Source organism: Grampus griseus (genome assembly GCF_964374135.1).
Source record: "Grampus griseus genome assembly, chromosome: 19".
Classification (NCBI taxonomy): Eukaryota; Metazoa; Chordata; class Mammalia; order Artiodactyla; family Delphinidae; genus Grampus; species Grampus griseus.
In genome coordinates this window covers 34,719,285-34,742,603 of record NC_139013.1, presented here as the reverse complement: position 1 = coordinate 34,742,603, position 23,319 = coordinate 34,719,285, and positions in this window count along the sequence as shown.

The following is a 23,319-nucleotide window of genomic DNA, read 5'->3' as shown; positions in this document are numbered from 1 at the left end:
AAATCTGTCTACTACAGACTCCAAAATATTTTTCTTTTAAGTTTTCCAGGAAAATGTTCTAAACTGGAATTACAGATACTTAGATTACTAAAATTTCTTAGTTGATCACTCAGTTCGAAACAATCTCCCAGAACATTTTTTCAAGACAAGACAAAAACATTGCATCAGATTTAAAATTAAGATAAAAATAGTTGAACACTGGAAGGCATGCTTACCAGGACTTTTCTTTTTTTCTGAGACCTTATATCAGAATCCTCAAAACACCTCCAACAGAAAATACTGGGGAAAGTGGACTGAAAAGAATGTTTTGGCAGCCCCATATCATTGCTTATGGTATTTCCAAGATGGTTTTTACTAATCTAGAGTCTCATCAGTTAAATTCTTCAACTTCCCAAATTGGAGAAAAGGACAGTTAAACAATTTGTTCACATAATCTTACACAAAGGGCCAAAGGAAGTAACAACACTGCCTGTTGCTTTGTAGTTTTGTTTGGGCCACGTTGTGACCTATCTATTCACAAGCTCTACTAGTGCTTTACCCTTGGAAATTCTGCATTCAAAGTTAGTAAATTATCAACAAAATAGAGTCCCCCGAACAAGAGGGTCCTTGTTTCTGGCAAATAATTATGGCCCATCCTCTGGATTAGACAGACATCCATTTCCAATGACAGTAGGCAAATAAACAGAACTTTACATGCTTCCACTCACAGCAGGGTGATAAGTATTGACCTTGGTTGGTCACTTCACCAGAAGGCTGAGGAACAAATTGCTGAAAGAGACTGGAAATCACAGTGAATCTACTAGCCTTCTGGTCATGCCAGGTATCTCAGTCAAGATATCCTATAGAATGCCATTAGCAGAGCAACAGGGAGATGGAAGTTAACAGCCAGGCAAAAGTGGTCATTCACAAAAGAAGAGAAGAGGACAATTCTGACATTGGTAAGTGGGAATAAGCAGAGGTGCTCTCAGAGTGGTGCCTGTAAGCAGGGAACAGGTAATTGCATATAACAAATGCCCTGGAATTGTCGTTTTTCTTGGGCTGGTGCGCCCTTTCTCTTTTTTCATTGCCTCCTTTGGAGATTTTGTGAGGTTTGTTTTATTTCTTGTCCTTGCACTCTGTATTGCTATTGAAGCCTCACATGTAATAAAGAGTCACTCCTGGAAACTGGAGTCCCCCTTTCCCTGGCAGGAGGAAGCAAAACTCCTTCAGAATATATATTTCATTCCTTACGTCTGTGCAATATAAATCCTCAGGCCATTTATTCAAACACACACTTTTGGGTCCCTTTGTCAGGTTCAGTGAAAATATGATCTGTCCTTGGGTTGCCTGATGTGCAGTAGGGAAAACAGGAAAGAAAACAAGGACTTACTAAAAACCCACCATACTTCAGACACTGTGCTAGACTCCTTTCATTGCCTCATCTGTTATCTTAGCATTCACAACCAGCAGGAAATTCCAAATTATAGAGTGCTGAATTGATGTAGATGTAAAGAATAAAACATAAAGATTAAAAATATTTATGTTCTCATTTATCCAACTCTTATGTGTCCCACTTTTTGTTAATAAAGAGACCAATAGTATCACCGAGGATACAGTTTTTTTCAAATCTTTCTTGACTGTCATACTCGGTGTTGATTGTGGTTTGGCCGACTATATGGTTTCAAGAAGATTCAGCAATTCTAAGTGTCACATCCAGACATGACAAATCCAAGAGGAAGAAAACAGGATTGTCCTGAATAAAATCCTTCCTCAGGAAGCTCTGGCATCTTTTCTCATTGAGAATTGTGTCATAGGCATTTTACTAAAACAATCATCGGCAGAAGAAATAAGAACATCATAATTGATTCCAGCTAGTAAAGGTTAATCTCCTTAGAGAAATGCTGGACTGTGTGAAGAAGGGAAGATACCTGGAAACAAAAAAGATTTTGTAATCAAAAGGAACGTAGCAATCAATGTATTCTAGAATCAGTAATATTTTTTTTTTGACACTCATGACACAGAGCATCAAATGACTTACATGGGATATGAAAACTTAAGAAACAGAGATGGAAGTTGAACACATTTAATTTTGTCTCCTTATCCATTATGATATTATCCTGAGTGGTCTTTCTCTATTCCACATGATGTTTACAAGTGAGGGTTTGGGGGGAGGGGAGATATGATTATGAAATTCTAAGTCACTACTTTGGCCATTTAACCATTTAAGAAATCTGTACATGAAAATGTCCTGCCTCTCAGGCCGTGTGGATTGACTTCAATGATTTGCGGTTTGCTGGGAACAAACATAACAAGTCCAAAGCTTGGTCACTAAAAATGAAAACTTTATTGGATTCAACAAAAATGGATACAGAACAGCAAAAATACAATACGTGGTTAACCACAGACAAAGCTGTCCCTTCTGCTTAGCTCTGCTGACATCTGAAACTCCTTTTTCCGGCATTTGCTGCCCTGTTGGCTCTGGTCCAGTAGCTGAGCATTTGAACGCAGACAATCAATGTGAGGCTAGCATGTTTTTCATGAGTTTGCATAGAAATCAAGCATCAAGACCCTGTAACACGTATATAATTTTGTTCCTTCTTTGGGGGAGGACAAATGGTTGAATTCTGTTATACACACCTTGAACAACCCAAGTGTGCCATTCAAAACTAACCCTCGGTTTGAACATGACACAAAATCACTTAGCCAGCAGAAAAGGAGGTGATAGAGTCAACTCCTAGCTGGACTTCGGACACTGTCAGAAGGTCAAAACGATTTAGATGGGGTTTACCTCTGTTTGAATTAAGAACTTTAGGATTATATGAAATTCTTCCCATTTTGTAGATGCACAATCTAATTAAGAATTGGAGAGATGTGCCCAACTTTGATTATAGTCGTGAAATAGTATTGCATTTAGCTCGGCCTATGTACTTTTGGCATTTGGGTATAGTGTTAAGAAATGACTATGTCGATTTTATAACTTAAATGTAGCAAGTGGAAAGTGCCAAATAAACAGCTTGGGTTCAAATCCTGACTATTTTATTTATTAGTGGTTCTGTGACCTGAGGACAAGCATACGTAACTTTGAAGACTCTTGTACAGATGATTAATCATGCAAGTGTGACCTTAATATAGTGATAAGAGTTCAGTCAATCTAAAACGTCAAAGAATATTTCAATAAAAAGGGTATAAGTTAGTGTGCTAATCTTGTGCCCATTTGTCCTCCCAGCAATACCTTGTCCTCTCCGGCTCTACTATACATGCAGGCGCACTTATTCCTACAGACTGTGTTCCTCAGCTCCTCTATCAGCTGGCCTCTCCCTAATTTCAGTCTTTGGAAAGCTCTATTAGAAATGAAAACAGAAGTATGTGAAAACTAAATGCAATATGGTATCCTTCACTGGATTCTGGGACAGTAAAAGAACATTAGTGGAGAATAGATGAAAGTCAAATGAAGTCTGGAGATTAGTTAATAGTAAAGTACCATGGTCCTATTTGTTAACATTAGGGGAAATTTGGTGAAGATGATGTGTGAACACTCTGTACCCTTTAAAAATTTTTTTCTATAAATCTAAAAGAATTACAAACAAGATATTATTTTTTAAATTCGTAAATAAAAACCCAGGATGTTTATCTTCTCCCTTCATCAAGAAGCTTCTCCAGCAGGGGCACATTTCCTCCCCGGCTCCAGTGCCCATGGGATGACACACCTGTCTCCATTTTCCTCTGGAATAAATGAACACTGCCTCTGAGTTTTTTCTTTTGAGATGGTAGAAGCTTTCTTCTGTTGCTAATATCTGGCATGCCTTATGGTCCCCTATTTGGCTTTTGAAGTTTTCATCAGCTGAGGACATAGTTTCCTCCATTATTTCTCTCTGTTTTAGAAATTCAGAGTAGCATTATTTTTCTTGATTGGATCTTGGCTGATACACCAAGGGAAGGTTCCCATAATTAATGTTATATCCTTTCTACACACAAAGTCTTTTCTGGGTTTTGGTACTATTGATCAAACGTGACACAAATTACAAGGCACCAATTGACGAAAACATGTTCAATAATTTAATTTCTCAGTGTCTCTATCCAAGATACTTCCAATGCTATCCAGGTATTAGCACTGAACCTAATCGTTGTCTAGTAAACATGGGATTCCTCAGTGGTATCAATAATCTGGGTCCTCAGACCTTGTATGGCTGGTTCTTTGGCTCTAGGTTGTGGGTCAATCCCGTCCCCTTCCAGAGTGAAGTCCCTACAAGAAACGCAGGCGAACTCCTCCAGCAAGAGAGTGAGGTGGATGGATAGGAGAAAATTTGGTCCCCAGTTTATTCAGACAAACAAAATTTTATGCAGTGTTTCTAAAAGGGCTTTTAAAAGGTTCTTACAGATGCTAGACAACATTTTCCCTCGCTGAAGAGGAGAAGCCTAGGTTATGAAAAGTGTATCATAAACTTGATGTTAAGAATATCAGTCCCATCTATCAATATTATCTGTTTTTTCTGAGGAAAAAAAATATGAAATGCAACAACAGGGTGTCTCAGGTCCCATCTAGGGATGTTTTAACAGATGCCAAGAGAAAAATCTCTGAATAACATACATTTATTAATTCATGGTCCTCCAAGGGATGAACTTCAGAATTGTAGCCTCAGTAATTTGGATTCTTTACTACTTCTGGGTTGGTGGGATCTGTAAAGATGGACTCATGGTAACCGTAAACCTTGGGGATGATTATAAACCAAACAACAAATAGCCTATTTTTCCTTCTAGAAGGCTCAATTGAAGTTACCTGCACATTCTCTTCCTATGAGCTTGATTCAAAATATAATAAGATAGTTCCTTGATGGGTATATACTAAGAACCTGAAGAGTTATAGAATTTTATCATTCAAGGGTATCAGGATTGGACAGTTTATAAATTCTCCTACATAGGAGAATATATCTGACATAGGAGAATACATCTGGTAATGAGGTAAAGACCACCAATACCTGGAGACTTAGTGCCCAATAAAATGCCAAGGAAGGAAGCTTTGGGAAATCTGCAACCAAGGGTAAGGAGAGAACAGTCACATTGTTTTCTTTCTCCTTTTCCCACAGGGCTCTTTCTGGAATGCCTGGTGAGCTGCATAAGATTTTCCTCTGGTGCCTTTTATGTGGACAGGACAAATAAAACCCTAAGCAGGTTGTGCTCCCTTCATACATGACTCTCTCCTCCTCCACATTTTTATTAATCTTACAGTCTGATCAACTTCCATTTCATTGAAATATTTTGTGTATTCTAGTTCACCCACTCATTTACATCCAAATCTTGCCTTCTGTCTTTTTGTAGCATTGTGCTGATAACTGTGCATAGCTCAGTCTATTTCTAACTCCTATTGGGCACTGTACCTATTTGATGATGATTTAATGATATTTTATTGTGTTACTCTATGATGACTGCCATTGCCTGTTCATATTGTGTATCTTTAAATTAAAATGTCATAAATCTATTCAAAGAACCAAAGTGGATAGTTGAAATCGCTAGGTTCCCAGAACTCCAGGATCAACATTCATCGGACAAGTCCTAATTATCGCTGTTATGGCCTTTTCCTACTCCTCTGGAGCTTCCAAACAATTTCCAATGGCTGTCACACTAGCAACAGAGGAGAATACAATTATTCAACCATCAGCACAACTCCCTGCTGTTCATGTCCTTATCCTAGCTAATGAGCACTCAGGTGTGAAAACGGCATAGGTTAAGAAATGAGAATGTCTTAGTTATTTATTTATTTATTTATTTAATGTATTTATTTACTTACTTATTTAGGTTGTGTCAGGTTTTTGTTGCGGCATGTGGGATCTGTAGTTGCGGCATGCAGGCTTCTTAGTTACGGCATGTGGACTCTTAGTTGAGGCATGCATGCGGATCTAGTTCCCCAACCAGGGATCTAATCTGTGCCCCTGCATTGGGAGCACGGAGTCTTACTCCCCAGACCACCAGGAAGGTCCCAGAATGTCCTCGCTTTTATGACACTGGAATTAGGGCCTAGAGCTCTCACCTCCCAGTTTCCTCATCTGTGAAATGGGATGAGATTTCATAGCTCTTAGTGGATTAAATAGGGGTAATTTATAGCAAACATTTTCTACAGTACTTGAGATACAGTAGGTATTCAGTAATCATTACTTTCCTTTCATCCAGATATAGTATAATCCAATGTTTTTCCAGCCCCCTTTTCTTGGATGCAATGAGAATACAGCAAGTAAACATTTAGAAAATAACAAAACAATCCTCAAATAGTATTATAACCGGTCTCCCTAAATATCCTGTAATTTCCCATCTTGATAACTTGTAACCATATCTCTTATGTCAAGGACGCTGGTTTCTGTGCAGATGTTTGGGCTCAAACTTAAACTCAACTTATATCTGATTAAATGCTTTGTTTTTTTAAATTGGGGATTTGGTAGTAAAGGATGTGCCATGAATCAATATTATAATGAAAAGAGATACGGAGTGTGACAGATGTGGATTGGAATCTTGCCTCTACCAGTTATTATCAGAGAAGCTCTGGGGCAAGTTTTTCCACCTATCAAATGATAATAATAATTAATACTTCACAGGATATTTATGTGCACAAAGGAAAAACGAGAAGTGAATTATTGTAATCTTTGACTTAGTAAGATACAGCCAGTTGATACTAGAGACTCAGTTGATGATATTTACTTCTGTTATTATCGAAGCTATTTTCTTGTTCTTTATTTTGAGGGTCCTCGGACTTACATGGTAGACAGAGACGTATCCTAGACGTTCTGCATGTGACACTGTTTTCCTGCACCAAAGTCATGGCCTACCGCCCCTTCCTCCTACATATCTCCTCACCATACCATCCCCTTCTTAGCCACTCACACCATCACTTCTCTGGATCAGCAGACAATCAGTTATCAATTTCAGGCCTGGGGAAAAACTGAATCTACTATACCTTAATTATTTTTTTATTTTTTATATTGCGACCCTACTTCCCTAACTTCCTGATTCTTGTTAACTTCCTCGACCTTTTGTCTATTTCCTTTACATTTCATTCCCTGCCTGCCTTGCAATTGTTACCCTGCAACTGTAGTAAGAACCAATTGCTGGGAGTCAATTTCGACAAGTTTGACTCTCTAATTGGTCTAATAACCTACTCTCCTGTTCCTGCATGAAGGAATGAGTTTATGGTTCCAACCTGACTACCCATAATACCACTTCTGTCAGGAATTTTCTTTCTCTATCTCTCTTTATACTCCCAATTAAGCTATATAGTCTTTTATAGATCATAGGTCAGTCATAGTCTTTGTTATGAAGAAGATTTTTATCATAGAATTGGTTTGGTGAGACTAAATGCATAGAAAGTATATTACATGGAGTTTCAGGGGTAAAGCTTCAGGCTACTTCATAATTCATTTATTCATTCATTCACTTTTATCTTTAACAAATATGTTTGAGCACTTCCAATATTAGAGATAAGCCATGTGAGTTGAGAGGAGAAAGTGCAGGACTTGGAATGTAGGAGAGCTGAATTCATATCCTGCTTGGACCTCAGGAAACTGATTCAACCCCTTGGGTATCAGGGATTAAGCAAGGAGAATTAGAGATACTGTATTTAACATGTTTCACATCTTATATGGTGTACGTGCTTAATAAATGCTGTTTCTCTTTATTTCTGTTGTTATTTTCTGGCTAATGTGAAATGCATGGGCCATATTTAGAATGACTGAAAATCTCTTCATTTTACCATTATTAACATAATATTAAAATGCCATTTATTTTGTACTCTCTAATTATTATGATTAATCCCCTCTAAGTATTAACAAAGGACCATGGCTCCAATGACCCTGACTACAGATGTGTAAAAAGAGGTCTCTGCCCTTTCATATAGCAGGTGTATATTTGTATGTAATGGGATGATGGTGGGGCTGGTAAACATCATTTCTGGGTAAAACTGCAGGCACTTAGAAATTTCAACTGGAGTTGAAATTTGACAGATGAGTCACTTTTGAGACCTCTGTGACCTCTGTGTTCACAGAAGAAGGATAAGAGTGATGCAATGGGAAAAGGAAACATAAGCAAATATTCTTGTCACCATAGAGAATCAGAATCATAGTAATAGTACACAGACCCATGAAACAATTGTCTCAGCTTTTAAAAGACTACATCACTGATCAAAACACATAGACAAGCAAAACTATTGACTACTGAGGTCTCACCAGTCTGCCTACAGTCTGTAACATTTTAAATGTTCAATCTAAGATGATACAGTCAATGTAAAGATCTGAGGATTTGAAGCAATGTCAGATATTTGCAAATAGTGTACCAACATTGGAAGACTCTACACTGTAGTAGTACATACTGGCTTTCAATGTATGAAAGAGGCGATGATGTCAACGAATGCTGCTATATATTGAATGTTTGTGTCCCCTCAAAATTCATGTGTTAAATTTTTATTCCCAGTGTGATGGTATTGGGAAGTGGGGCCTTTGGGAGATGGTTCATACTCCATGAGGATGGACCCCTTATGAATGGGATTAGTGGTCTTAAAAAAGAGGACTCAGAGAACTCCCTCTCTCTTCTACCATGTGAGGACACAGCAAGAAGGCCAGAATCTATGAGGAAGCAGAAAGAGAGCTCAAACCAGACACTCAGTCTGCTGGTGCCTTGATCATGGACTCCCCAGCCTCCAGAACTAGATTTCTGTTGTTTGTAAGCCACCCAGCGTATAATGTTTTGTTCCAGTAGACCAAACAAACTAAGACAGATGCACCACATGGTTAAGAACCACACCTTTGTGATAATTCTCCTGGGTTTGAACAAAGAAGTATTTTTAAAATCTTATTATGGGGAGGGGAATTCCTGCAATTACTGCTTCCCAAATTTTGTTTTTCAGAGCTGATAAGAGAAGTGTTAAGAAAGTGACTAACATGATCATGGGTAGAAGTCAAATTTTGCTTTTGTTATTGTTTATAAATTAAATTCTTGAATAATTAAAGAAGTAAAGACAAAGTGAAAATATGACACAGAAAATATTCTGAGGACTTCCAACTTCTTCTTAGAATGTGGAAAGTTGGAAAGAGGGTTGCACTCATCCTAACAAGGAAAAGCTGGATAACATACAAAATCATACTGATCAGAGAACTGAGATTATAGTGAAACCAACTAGCCTGAAATCTAAGAAAATACAAGTGCCTCCAAGGAGAGCCAGGCATAGTACCTCACCTTGGGCCAATCACAGGAAGAAGACATGCGGTCATACAGTTAGGGAAGAAGAACTTAGCTGACATATTAAAGAATTTGCAAATGCTGAGTATGTGATAGATTCTGAATACAGAAGCCCTGGGAGTTGCAGACACAGAAGAGTCTACATGTATTCTCAGACTCTTTTCCATGAACCTTGCCAGGTGACAGTGTGAAAGACTGCAGTTCGGGCAGTCGTCTACAGAAAGCTTTCCTCATGGAGCATGCCTGGAGAAGGAGAGTTGCTGCTTGTGGAAAGGCAGGAAGCATGGGAGAGGGGCTACAAATTACCCTGAGCCCAGACCTTTGTGGAACACCATCTCTGGAGCACAGGCATACCTTTGAGAAAGCCCCACCATTTAGATCTAAAGACACAGAAATTGCCTGAGACTTAGGCTGAACCAGGGCAACAGAAACACACTCACACACACATACACACACACGCATGCACACAGACACACATGACCTACCCACTCCCACTCACAATCTAAAAAAACATGATTAACATAAAATAGCAATATGGCATGGGAGGAGGAGCAAAAGGATGGAGAAAGACCCTGTGGGAGATCAGGCTCCTAGCGGAAGCCTAAAGCTGAGAATGGAGCAAGGACATTGAGAAAATCTCTCTGGCAAATCACATTTTATCCTAACCATTCAGTAACACCAAATGAATTTGAGGATAACCACAGCAATAATAAAACCCTAACCCAGCACAGCTATTGAGTTGATTGACTCAAGCTCCCACTCCCTTCCTGCTATGGTCTGAATGTTTGTGTCCCCCTCCCCCAAATATATATGTTGAAATCCTAATGCCCAGTGTGATCATATTAGGAGCTGCAGGCCTTTGGGAAGATGACTAGGTCATGAGGGTGGAGCCTTCATGAATGAGATTAATTCCTTTATAAAAGAGGCCTGAGAGAGCTCTCTTGCCCCTTCCTGCATGTGAGGACACAGTGAGAAGACACCATCCATGAACCAGAAAGTGGGCTTTCACTAAAACCCAACCATGTTGTCACCCAGAACTTGGACTTTCAGCCTCCAAAAGAAATTAGAAATAAATTTCTGTTGTTTATAAGATACTGAGTCTGTAGTATTTGTTATAGGAGCCCAAATAGACTAACACACTAAGGCTTATAGAATAAGAAAGATGCCTATTTCCAGGTATATGTATTATATATCTTATTCTCTACTGTCCTACTGATCATCAGTTTTTAACTAAAAAACAAAAACAAACAACATAAAAAGAAAAAAAATGCCCACTGTCAAGAGACAAAATAATCAATACTATATTCAGATAAGGACTGGTGTTGAAGCTATCATTCAAGCAATTTAAAATAACTATGATTAATATGTAGAAGTTTTTAGTGTAAGTGGTAGATATTTTAATAGATGGGATATTTTAGTAAAGATATGGAAACTGCAAGAGAGAATCAAATGAAAACGTTAGGATTAAAACAAAACAAAACCGAGCCAAATATAGAAGCAGAGATGCAGAATGTCTTTGACTGACTCATTAGATTCTACATAGCCAGAAGAGATTCAGCAACTATTATAGACTGAATGTTTGTGTCTTTCCAAAATATGTATGATGAAGCCCTAATTCTCAAGGTGATGGTATGCGTAGGTGGAACTCTGGGGAGGTAATTACGTTTAAATGTAGTCGTAAGTGTGGGGTTCCCATCATGGGATTAGGCTCCTTGTAAGTGGAGGAAGAGACCAGTGCTCACTCTCTCTCTGCTAGAGGTCACAGGGAAAAGGCAGCTGTCTGAAAACCAGGAAGAAGGCCCTTACCAGTATCTGAACATGCTGGCACTCTTATATTTTACTTCTCAGCCTCCAGGACTGTGAGAAATAAATTTCTGTTTTAAAACTACTTATTGTTATGGCAGCCTAAGCTGACTAAGACAGAAATCGGTACTGAGAGGTGGACTGCTGCCCTAACAAATACCTAAAAATGTGGAAGCAGCTCTAGAACTGAGTAATGGCTGGAGGAGTTTTGAGGTGCACGACAGAAAAATCCAAGATTGCCATGAAAGGACCTTTAAAGGTGATTCTGGTGAAAGCTCAGAAAGAGAAGAGGAAAGCTATAGAGCAGTGGTCCCCAACATTTTTGGCACCGGGGACCAGTTTCATGGAAGACGATTTTTCAGCGGATGTGGTGGGGGCCGGGATGGTTCCGGCGGTAATGCGAGTGATGGGGAGCGGCAGATGAAGCTTCCCTCGCTCGCCTGCCAGTCACCTCCTGCTGTGTGGCCCAGTTCCTAACAGGCCGTGGCCCAGGGGTCGGGAATCCCTGGTATAGAGAAAGTTTACATCTTCTTAGAGTATGCACAAAGAAGCCTGAGCAAAATGCTGGTGGAAATATGGACACTACAGGCTATTCTGGTGAGGTCTCAGATGGAAATGAGGAACGTGTTATTGGACAATGGAGAAAAGGTAATCCTTGTTATAGGCCAGCAAAGTACTTGGATGAATTCTGTTCACATTCTAGTGTTTTGTAGAAGATACAACGCGCAAACGATTAAATTTGGTGGAGGAGATTTTTAAGCAAAATTGTGAAGAAGTAGCTTGGTTTCCACCGACTGTTTATAGTAAAATGCAGAAGTGAAAAAAAAATGACTTAAATACAAAATTGTTAATCAAAAAGAAAGCTGAACTTAAAGATTTGGAAAATGCTCAGGCTATCCGTATTGCAAAAAATGAGAAAGTTTTTTTTCTGAAGAGAATACTAAGACTGTATACAAGCAACCATTTTATTAAGTGATTAGTCTGGGTGTGAACGTAGACATAATCATCCACTCCAGCAGAAATGCTATCAGTTTGAACTGAAGGGGATGTAGATGGGATAAAAATGAAGGAAAGCTGTCAGACTTCTTAGGTCCTACAGGACAAGACCATAGAACCATTTGACTGTAAACATGTGCTATTCTTCAAGACAAAAGAAGAATGACCCTGAAGGTGACTCAGAGATTACCAGGGCTCCCTCTTTGGTTTCAAAGGGGAAAGAAACTGCCTCAATGTCAACAGGCCAGATGACGTTTGCCTGGAGCCTTGGGAGTGGGGCTGCCAGAGTCTTGGGGGTTCAGCTCCCAACAGGTAGACCCAAGGAGGCAGGACCACCACCCCAGTAGGGAAGGTGGAACTTTGAATCAAAGAGGATTATACTAGCATTAAGATCTAATTATGCTGGCCTTGCTAGGTTTTGTACTTGCTAGGGACTCAACACCTATTCCTTCCAATTTCTCCCTTTTGGAATGAGAACAATATCCCATGCAAGTTCTGTCATTATATTTTGGAAGAGTATAACTTAACCTGGTTTCACAAGTTCACAGCTAGAGAAAAAAATATGTCTCATGATAAATTGTACCTGCGGTCTAAACTATATTATCTGATCTAGGTGATATTTAGATGAGACTTTAGAATTTAGACTTTAGAGTCGATGTTAGAACAAGTTAAGATTTTGGGGACCGTTGAAATGGGATGAATGCATTTTGCATGTAAGAAGGACATAAAATTTGGGGAGCCAGTGGCAAATGTTATGACTTGAATGTGTATCCTCAAAATTCATATGTTGAAACCCTGACTTCCAATGTGATGGTATTTGGAAATGAGGTCTTTAAGAGATAATTAGATTCAGATGAGGTCATGAGAGTACCATCCTAATGATGAGATTAGTGTCCTTATTAGAAGAAAAAGAGGACAGAGCTTTCTCTCTCTTCACCATGTGAGGATACAGTGAGAAGGTGGCCATCTGCAAGGAAGAGGCTCTCACCTGAACCTGACCGTGCTGGCACCCTTATCTTGGACATTCTAGCCTCTAGAAGTGTTCGGAGGAAGTTTCTGTTTTTAAACCTTCCAGTCTATGGTATTTTGTTATGGCTGCCCAAGCTGACTAAGACAGGGACCTTGAAGATAGGTCAATGAAATTACCCAGTGTGAAACACGAAGAGAGAAAGAGTGAACAAACAAATATAATGATATAATCAAGAAATACAGGAAAATATCAGACAGACTATCTGATATTTGTGAAACTGGAATCCTAGAATATTTGAAGAAATAATGACTGATAATTTTCCAAAAATAATGAAAGATGTCAAATTGCAGATTCAAGAAGCTCAGAGAACAGTAGGCAGAATAAATACAACACACACAGACACATACTCAACATTTCTGAAAATCAAAAGATCAAAAGAAAATACTGAAGGAGGCAGGCAGAGAAAGAAAAAACATACTGTATTTACATAAAGATAAGAAATATAACAGGCTTCCTGTCAGAAGCTATGCAAACCAGGAGAAATGGAGTGATATTTGGATAGTGCTGTAAATAGAAAAAAATATCAGTTTGGAATTCTATATCAAGTGAAGCTATCTTTCAAATTTGAAAAAGAAATAAAGTTTTTTCCATACAAATAAAAATAGAAACTCCATTACTAGCAGACCGGCACTATAAGAAACTTGAAAAAAAAATTCTTTAGGCGGAAGAAATAAATTACCTGATTCAAACTTAAATCTATACAAAAAGAAATATTGTACTCTGGCAGACATTGCTTCACCATCAAAAAATTCCAAAATTGTAATTCTATCTTTAAATACTTTGAATAACCTTACACTTTTCTACATTACTAAACACACTGGATAATTGATAGAGAGGGCCTACTGTATTATCCATCTCACTGTTCTACATGACTGATTTCGAGATGTTAGTACAATTTTCGACATGAAAACAGGAACAACTCTAGGACATTCAATTATATATAGATACTTTAATTATATATTAGCTAGCTAGCTAGCTAGATAGGCACTTGTTCATATTAGTAAAGAAAAAAACTGGAAAACCCAACAGAGAATAGTGAGGAAATCCAGAGATTAGCAACAGCGGGAAGACACTACACCGTTAGAGCTGGGTGTTGAATAGAAGTAGGTATACCAGACCCATTAATGCAGAATCATCCAAAAGGAACCAGAGCAGGAGTTTTCAGTGTGAAAGGCAACCATGGCGGGAGGGGAAAGAGAGCTGGACCAGATAAGTAAGGCAGCCATCGTCAGTGGCAACATAGGAAACCAAAGGAAAGGTAAGAAATACATCATTTCTCTCTCCCTTCCAAACTCTATCAGGGAGTCTTATTGAATGAAGAACACACTAGAAGTCAGAGAAAAGGGGATTCTGGAAAATTTAGTTACCCTGAATAAGAGACCAGAACAAGAGAAGGGCAGGTAATAGATTGGAAAGTACACAAACGATTCACTGGCACACTCTGCAATCCATCGTATAGAAGGATCATGTAGTCATTAGTATTACAATTAAAGTTTGTCCTGATATTATCCTGTCAAAATTTTAATGACTCTCTCTTTTCAAAATTATTAAATGCTTTGCATGGCCTTATCTCTGTGTGTCTCCATTTTGCAAATTCTACTCCAGTGTTACTCATACACTTGCTTTTGTAATATTTTGCAACCATAATACATTCTGTTTACATCCTCAGGTGAACAGGATTCTCAAGACAAAAGACTCTTCTCACCTGAAGTCTCATATCAAATAACTCATCCTCTATGTTTTGTTTATATGTCAACACAGCCATCACATAAAGATACAAGGGCACTTGATAAAAAACCTATCTTGAGGAGTGTGATACTGCACAATTTGTCCTACAATGAGACTGATAACCGTGATAGGCAGCAATTACCTGTTTCATCTCTGTATCTTTAGCACTTACGAGTATATGTGACATGTGTTGGAAACAATGCACATATGTGGGAAAAATAACTAAATAAAGTAAAAAATGAATAAATTTGTAAGTCCTCACAATATTCTCTTCCAAAGCTCATAGTTTCCTTCTACTTCTCCAACTCCATGCTCTAATAACATGTGAACTCTTGATGACTGATACTAAGAGAAGGAAAAAATGTGCAAGTTCATTATCAGGATTCCAATATAGCATTGAAAGTTTCCGCTTAAAAGTGTGCTATATTGTTGTATATCGACCTGGCAACTGTTGAGCTTTTGACACATTAGGTTACATAATAGTAATTCAACATGGGTGGCCACCATGGCAGTCTCTCTTATATTGTAATCCCACGAAAACCAACAGTTACCTGGAAAACTGGGTGGCACACTGTCATGTTTATGTCTCTACATGGAATTTATGCCAACATACCATGTAGAATTCAAATTATGGTTAAATATCTCTAAAAAAGAATATGCTTAAGCAAACATTAGAAAGCAACTGAGGTGGCATTTAAAGTCAATCACCTCGTTAGCAACCGGTTTTTACAGTAGCATGATATTCTTAAAAAAAAATACAAGAGGTTAGATTCAACTTCAAATTTAATTGTCTTGGGGTCTTTGCCATCTGACAAAATTTCCCGTCATGTGACAAGTCAATGTTTTGCACTGGAAAGTATCAAGGAAGGTAATGCTCATTGTTGGCTGGTGTATGTGTTTGTATGTGTTTCTTTTTCTTCTCTTCTCTCCTTTTGCTGGGCTAACCTTTAACGGAAAATAAATCCTGGTAACATTGAAAGCAAATTTCTCTGTAAGAATAAATAAACCAAGATAGGTTTTGAAAACTTTGCAATTAAAATTCATAAGCCTCATTTTAGTGAATGATTAAAGATATCGCACAGTGTTTGCTAATTGTTTCTACTTGGTTTTCCAATGTCATCACAAATGGAAATATAATCCAGTATGCAGCTTGTCCATTAAACAACATTTTATCCCCTTAATCTAAGTTATTTGAAAATAACTGTCTTAGTCAATTCAGGATGCTATAACAAAATACCACAGACTGGGTGGTTTGCAACAGAAATTGATTTTTCATAGTTCTGGAGGCTGGGGAGTCCGAGATCAAGGGATTGGCAGATTCAGCGTCTGGTGCAGGCCTGCTCCCTCAGAGATGGCCATTTTTTGCTGTAACCTCACATGACAGAAGGGGCAAGGGGGCTTTTGGGGCCCTCTTTTATAAAGGCACTAATCCCTTTCATGGGGGAGGGGGGTCCACCCTCATGATGCGTTATCTCCCAAAGGCCTCACCTCCTAATAACATCACCTTGGGAGTTAGGATTTCACTATTATCAATTGGTGGGGGGGACACATTCAACCTACAGCAGAGACATTTACTTTTCTTCCACATTCCCTTTGTCTCAGAAGAAAATAAGTGTTGAACAGAGTGATAACAATCAGGAGTTTCTTACTTAAAGTTTATCTTATCTCATTCTTTCTATTGCTTTCAGAATCCAAGATACCTTAAAAAATGAAACTGTATGCAGGCATAAAAGAATGAACTGACTACTTACTAACCAATGTTAGTATTATATCAAGAGTTTGTTAATGAAGGAGGAGAGGAATTTATTAGCTTACTCCTTTCTTCTTTCTTTCTCTCTTTCCTTCCTTTCTTCCTCTCTGTCGTTCCTTTTTTCCTCTCTTCCCTTCCTTTCTTCTTTCTTCTATTATTATTATTTTTTTAAATTTTATTTCCAAATCTGTGAAGCATTTGTTGGCAAGGCCATTGGCAACTTTTCACAGAGGTGGAAGGGGGAATGTAGGAACTGTAATACAGATGTGTGTGTGTGTGTGTGTGTGTGTGTGTGTGTGTGTGTGTGTGTGTGTGTGTGTGTGTGTGTGTGTGTGTGTGTGTGTGTGTGTGTGTGTGTGTGTGTGTGTGTGTGCTGTTTTGCTCCAGTTTTGAGGCCCTGGCTAGAGGCCAATCAGTTCCCTCTTTTGAGTGGAAGATTAAATCAACATCCTAATACTTCCCTTATTAAACTCTCATAGTCTGGGCCACTATACACCCACCCTAGTCACCCCCAGGGCCAGATATCAGAAAACCAGGGAAAACACCTATGCCCCAGAGCCTGCTGAAATTATTAAAATCAACCAATCCTAAAACTACCTGCCCTGCCTCACTCTTTTCTTCCCATAGAAACCACAATAAATGCTCTTTTCCACCTTTTCCCTCCGTTCTTCTGCTTCCTGACCAACCCCAGTGCTTTCCTGGTACAGAGTGGCTCTGTAGGGCACTCTGTGTTGTCTCCAGGAAACTGTGAGGACAACAAAGCTGTAAAACTCTTTCTGGTTTCTCTCTCTTGATCTGTGTCTGGTCTTACCACACCTCACCCAGGCTAATAAAGTTAAAACAGGGGCCAGGACCTTTTACTTACGTGAAAGACATTACTATAGTGCAGATGAATATAATGAGTTAGTATAACTTGACACTCAGTATTTGAAACATCTAATTCTTTTAATTCCATGGTCACCTAGCAATCAGCAGTTCATTTCCTTCTTCTGTGCAATCACTCATTTAAGTGAGTATTTATTCAATGACTGTCAAATGCCAATCACAGCGCCTGGCACATTATGAGGAAGGACTGAAACCCGCAAAATGGCAGGCTCCCTAAGGACAGAGGCTCTGTGTAGCATCTTAGAGTGTTAATAAAAAGAATACACGATTCACTTGCAAGTTTTCTGGTCCCTAGGACAGTAAGTGTCTTCACTCTAAACCAAGGAACTAGAATTCTAGTAAACGTGTCCCTTTTGAGGGAGAGCTTACTATGAGAAATGTGCAGTCATCCCCAAAAATATTTTCTAAGTGTCATATACTGATTTTGGAGGAAGGTGGGCATGGAGAAAGAGACAGAGAGAAATGAAGAGAAATGAAACAATCTGTACACTAATGCAGCATGAAGTATATGCTGTTTCATATTCTTTGATGAGAAGGATAAAAACTGGAAACACACCAGCAGGGCTGAATGAGGCATGAACCACATAGTCTTTGGCTGGGGGCTGGGAAGAAATATTTACGTTTTCCCAAACCCGAAGTTAAAATAACTTCTGCCAAAATAATAGGGGTATTTATAGTCAATATATTATCTCAAAAGGAACAGAATATCTGATGTGTAATTTTATAACCTGTGTATCAGATGCAAAAAAAAAAAAAAAAAGCAAGAAAAGCCAAGTTGTTTAGTTGGTCTTTTTTTTTTTTTTTTTTATATAGTGGTGACATATGTCCTTTACTTTGTGTTGAATGAGTGAAATGACCCAGTCTTCACCTTTAGATCAGTAAATTTCATCTGGATCTAAAGGCAAAAAAATAATGTGATTACACTATAGTTTCTTTTGAAAGACCAAACCGAAGTAATAATTAAAACCCTATAGCTTTAAACAGAATAACAAGCCTTGAAAAATATAGAGCATTATCTCCTGGGCTAGCAACAAATAATTCACCTAATTTGTTTTCTATTAAGTCTAACTGACTCTATTACTTAACAGCCCTAGGGGAATGGGGTGGTGGTATAAAGGGAGCTAGAGAGTGTTATTTTGGATTTTTTTTCTTTAAACATTTTATAGTTGAAGGTAGTGTTTCAGGCAGTCAAGGACTAGGTGATTCTGGCTAACCCTCTCACTCAGAAAACTAGAAAAAATGTTTGAAGTCACTGGAGAAATAGTCAAAAAAAGTGAGAAATTAAGTTTTGTTTTTTTTTAAGTTCAAAAATTAAGAGTTAAAAAATGTTTGAAGTTATTACAGGAATACCAAGTCAGAAAAGCGAGCAATTGAGGGATAAGGTCTCAGGTGGGACAAAAAGCTCTGAGAGCTGAAACTGGCATTGTGCGCTGTGTTTCCACTGAGGCACTGGATGATTCCATAGGTTGTGTCCTGTTCAGTCCTACAAGACCCCCCCGCCCCGCAACCCCTAGCCAACTTCAAACTCCAATCGCAAGCTCAGGCTATTGCCTAGGTTTCTGGCCCACCAGCTGTAGATCAGAGGTCCCAACAACACCTTCCTTGGGTTTGATTAATTTGCTAGAGTGACTCACAGAATTTGGATAAACATTTTACTTAGTAGATTACAGTAGGACATAATTTCAGGAACAGCCAGATAAAAGCGCTGCATAGGGCAAGGTGTGGAGAAAGTGTGTAGCTTCCATGTTCTCTCTGAGTAGTCAACTCTCCCCAAATCTCTACATGTCCATCAACCCGGAAGTTCTCTGAAAGCCATCCTTCAGTTGTTGTTGTTGCTGTTTTTAATGGAGGCTTCATTACATAGTCATGACTGAATAAATCATTGGCCATTAGCAACTGATTCAACCTCCAGCCCCTCTGCCCTCCCCAGAGGTTGGGGGGCAGTGGTGAAACTGAAAGTTCCAACCCTCTAATCACATGGTTGGGTAGCCACCAGCCCCTGTCCTTAAGTTTACCCAGGTGCTTTCCAAAAGTCACATCATTAACATAACAATAGGCAACTCTATCATTCTCATCACTTAGAAAATTTAAATGGTTTTAGGAGCTCTGTCCACCCCAGAAAGCTGGACGAAGCCCAGATATATATTTCCTTTTTATAAATTACAATATCACAAGGACCTAAGTTACAAAAGTTCAGATATGTGTCTGTGTGTTGCTCTACATATAAGATGGCAGATATACAATAAATCTAGAAATATTTGCAAGCAAGAATACTTTTTTACTCAAATTTGTTCAATGATATAGCCCTGTTACATTGAAAATTTGTTTATGGAGTATTATGTCCTCTTAAATGGCAAGAAGAAATCAAGCATCATTTTGAATATTTTATACAAATGTGCTTGCATAAAAGAGTATACTGCATGTGTGTCTGTGTGTAATATGTAATTCATAAGCCTCATTCTCACAATACAGACTGAAGATTCCAATAAAAATTGTATCCTCTTACATGAGAAATATTAAAGGGTGAGTGGCATGTAGATGGTCAGAGGAAGGACAGACAGCTGAACAGGATAGACAGAATCTGGAATAATCATCAGAAGTGGGATAGACAGGATTTTTGTCCCCAGTATGTCACCCTTCCCTGTATCCATGCTCTTTGCTATGTAATTTCATAATCCCTCCCCCTGAAGCTAGAATGTACTTCCCTGTCTCATTTTGAACTTGCTGATGCGATGTTATTTAGCACATGAAATATTAGCAGACATAACACTAAGAGGGGCTTGGAAAGTGCCTGTCCCCATTGAACTTTGGGCCTCTTGATTTCTGCCATTGCCATGAGAAGAGCTTTCCTAGATTAGCTCCGTGCCTTCAGTCTGAGCCACAGAAAAAGCACACGAGGACCAGAACCACCAGCTGGGCTCAGGCAGGATGAGCTTCTCCAGTCATACCCAGAGATCCATGATAGTGAGTGATGGGTATTTTAAGTGACTGAGCTTTCAGGTGGATTTTAAAGCAGCAGTATTATGGTATTTGTTTACTGACACAGATTGATTTGGTATAACTTTTGTGAATCTATATAATAAGATATTCTTATATGTATATCATAAAGCTTCTAAATCGGGAATCTTATTGTAATCTATCCATTTTTCTTTGATACATGCAGGAAGTCATGGCATTACTTGATTTCACAGATGAAGAAACTGAATCTCAGATATTCGGCTGAGACCACAGCTATCATGTGACAGAGCCAGGATTCAAAGCCAAGCTGTCTGACTCTCAGCTTATCGAAATTTCCCACTTCACTGTGCTGCTTTTTCAGAAAGATGAAGGGACAAGAAGAATAACGGAAGCAAATGTAATGATCATATAATCTGTTTATTCCATAACAAATTGCTTGAATATCCCTAAATTTGGGGGTAGATTTACTAACAGAGATCTAAAGACTAACTTTATTTTCACTTTTTCCACTCCCCATGCTTCTGTTTATGACAAAAGCCCATGAAGGATTAAGTGAAGAAATAAGGATTGGAGAGGAATGGAGAAGGGGGAAAAAAACACAGTAGCTAGATAATCCATAAGCTAAAACAATCAACCCTTAACTGAATGCACATGTGTAGACTGAGATGCTTCCCTAACAGTGAGGCAGTAGGCGATGATTAATGACTGGAAGAAATCAGTAAAGAATTCTTGCTGAGCTCTGAACTGTGCTCTGAATATAAAAATCTGTTGGAACAGGTGACATGTTGCCAAGGGTTCTGAGGAGCAAGACAGAAGAAATTGCAGATCTGCCAACAATTTATCTCCAAAGGCAGAGAGGAATGGTGATGTAGCAGTGTCACACAATAAAGCAGAAAGCTTTTTTATTTTTTCTTCTGTCTGAAGAATGGTGAGCCAGACTATGGTTTTATTATCAGAGCTACAGAGAAAGACAAAATGCAATAATTAAGAAATCCAAAGACTGTCATAAAAGACAAGATGAAGCAGGAAGTTGAACTTAAAGTGCTCCAAAAGCTCAGCTCAGAACTTCACTGCTCTAAGTATTTTGGAAGAAATGAAGAGTTACCTCAGGAAGAGGGAAGTGTTCCATTTCTAGACAAATAAAATTGAATACATAGGAATATTTATTTAGCCTCCCATCAAATATATATTGAAACCCTACAATGCCCCCAAATGTAAATTTTGTAAGAGAAGAAACGAAGATACTGTTCGCTGTTCCATCCCCATCAACTAGAACAGAGTCTATTACATAGAAGACCCTTTAAAAATACTTAATCAAAGAATTAATAAGGGGTGACACTGCCCTCATGAGGCTTACAAAGGAGGGAGAAAGATATTTGGTATATTTCTGGATTTTTCTTTCAATTTATAGAATTACAAAGGACAGGTACATGAACACAGTCACGATGTAGCATATGAAACAATTATTCTCATACTTGTAATAATACTAATGTCTACCTCTTTACCTCCATGAATCTGAGTTAATTTATCTGAGTTGATGCCCAGGCATTGGTATGTGAGAAGTTTAATGTGCAGCTAGGATGGAGAAATATAAATATATAAAGGAAAAACTGACTTAGTCTACAAGTTCCGAGGGAAGAGGGAGGGCTTAACCAAGGCAAGGATAGTATATGTGGGGTGTAGCGTCCCAGGCATAGAGACAAATATGGACAAAAACCCTGTGGCTAGAAGAAACACAGTACTATTAACACACTTGAAGGGCAGCATGGCTTATACACACAGGAAAGAGACATGAGATGAAGCTGATAAGGTAGACAAGGGCCAGAACACACACATTTTTAAGTCTGTGTCTTTAAAACCTTTCATGGATTCTTATTCTTACGATAATGAAGGTAGAAAGCTTATGGGAGGAATTTTGCCTTTCAAATCATTACTTTGCCATCAGGTTTAAAAATAAATGGAAGGGGAAAATATTTGTGCAGAGGACCATTAGGAGACTGCTGCAAACTTCTACACAGAAGCTAAGAACAGCTTGGCCTAGACAGAAGATGGAAGTGAGCAGTTCTGCCTGCTAATAGTCCCAGGCAACTGGTGTTCTGAGTTTCAGAGCTTAGAGGGTCCTGCTCTGGACCCTGTCCAACTTTTCTCTTTCTTATAAGGCCTTCAGTTTTTCTTCCAGAGCCTATGCAGACCTCCTTCCTCATATGATCTCCCAAGGGAGGCCCACACCATTGGTTTAAATGTATGCTAGGGGGTTGCTATTAGTAGTAGAGTGGCGGATAATGCACTGTAAGCTGGGGTGATCACATAGATGTGCACTAGCTTCTTCAGATGTGGATTAGAGGTTGGGGTACAAGAGAAGCAGGCTGGGCTTGGGGTCAGGCTCAGGCTTGTGGCCTGTATGTTCCACGTGTGATTTTGTGAGCGGCCCTGTATATATTAAGGGAAGGTCTGGCAGTGAGGAGAGAGACAAGTGCAAGATGCATAGTCTCAAAGTTAATAGGTGGAAAGGACAATAATACAATATCAGCTTCATCCTTTGAAATAATATTTAAAAAAAATTCTAGCATCTGTAATTTTCTAAATTATTTTTTGTTTACATTTTCCCTAATTATTGTCACAAAAGTTCAGTGAGTTGATAAAAACAGATATTATAAAATGAAGAAACTGACATTTATATAGACTAGGATGTGGCAAATTGTTTTCTGAAAAGGGCAAGGTAGTAAATATTTCTGGGTTGCAGGCTGTATGTTCTCTGTCATCTCTGTCTTTGTGGGTACTCCTCTCTGACACTGTAGCTCAAAAGTAGCCATAGACAATATGTAAATAAATGGGTGTGTCTTTGTTCCAATAAAGCTTTATTTATAAAAAGAGGCAGAGGCCAGATTTGCCTCATGGGTAGTAATTTGCAGACTCCTGATGAAGACTGTTATTAACTGATGGATAGTAGATAGCATTTGTGGGACTAGAAGTC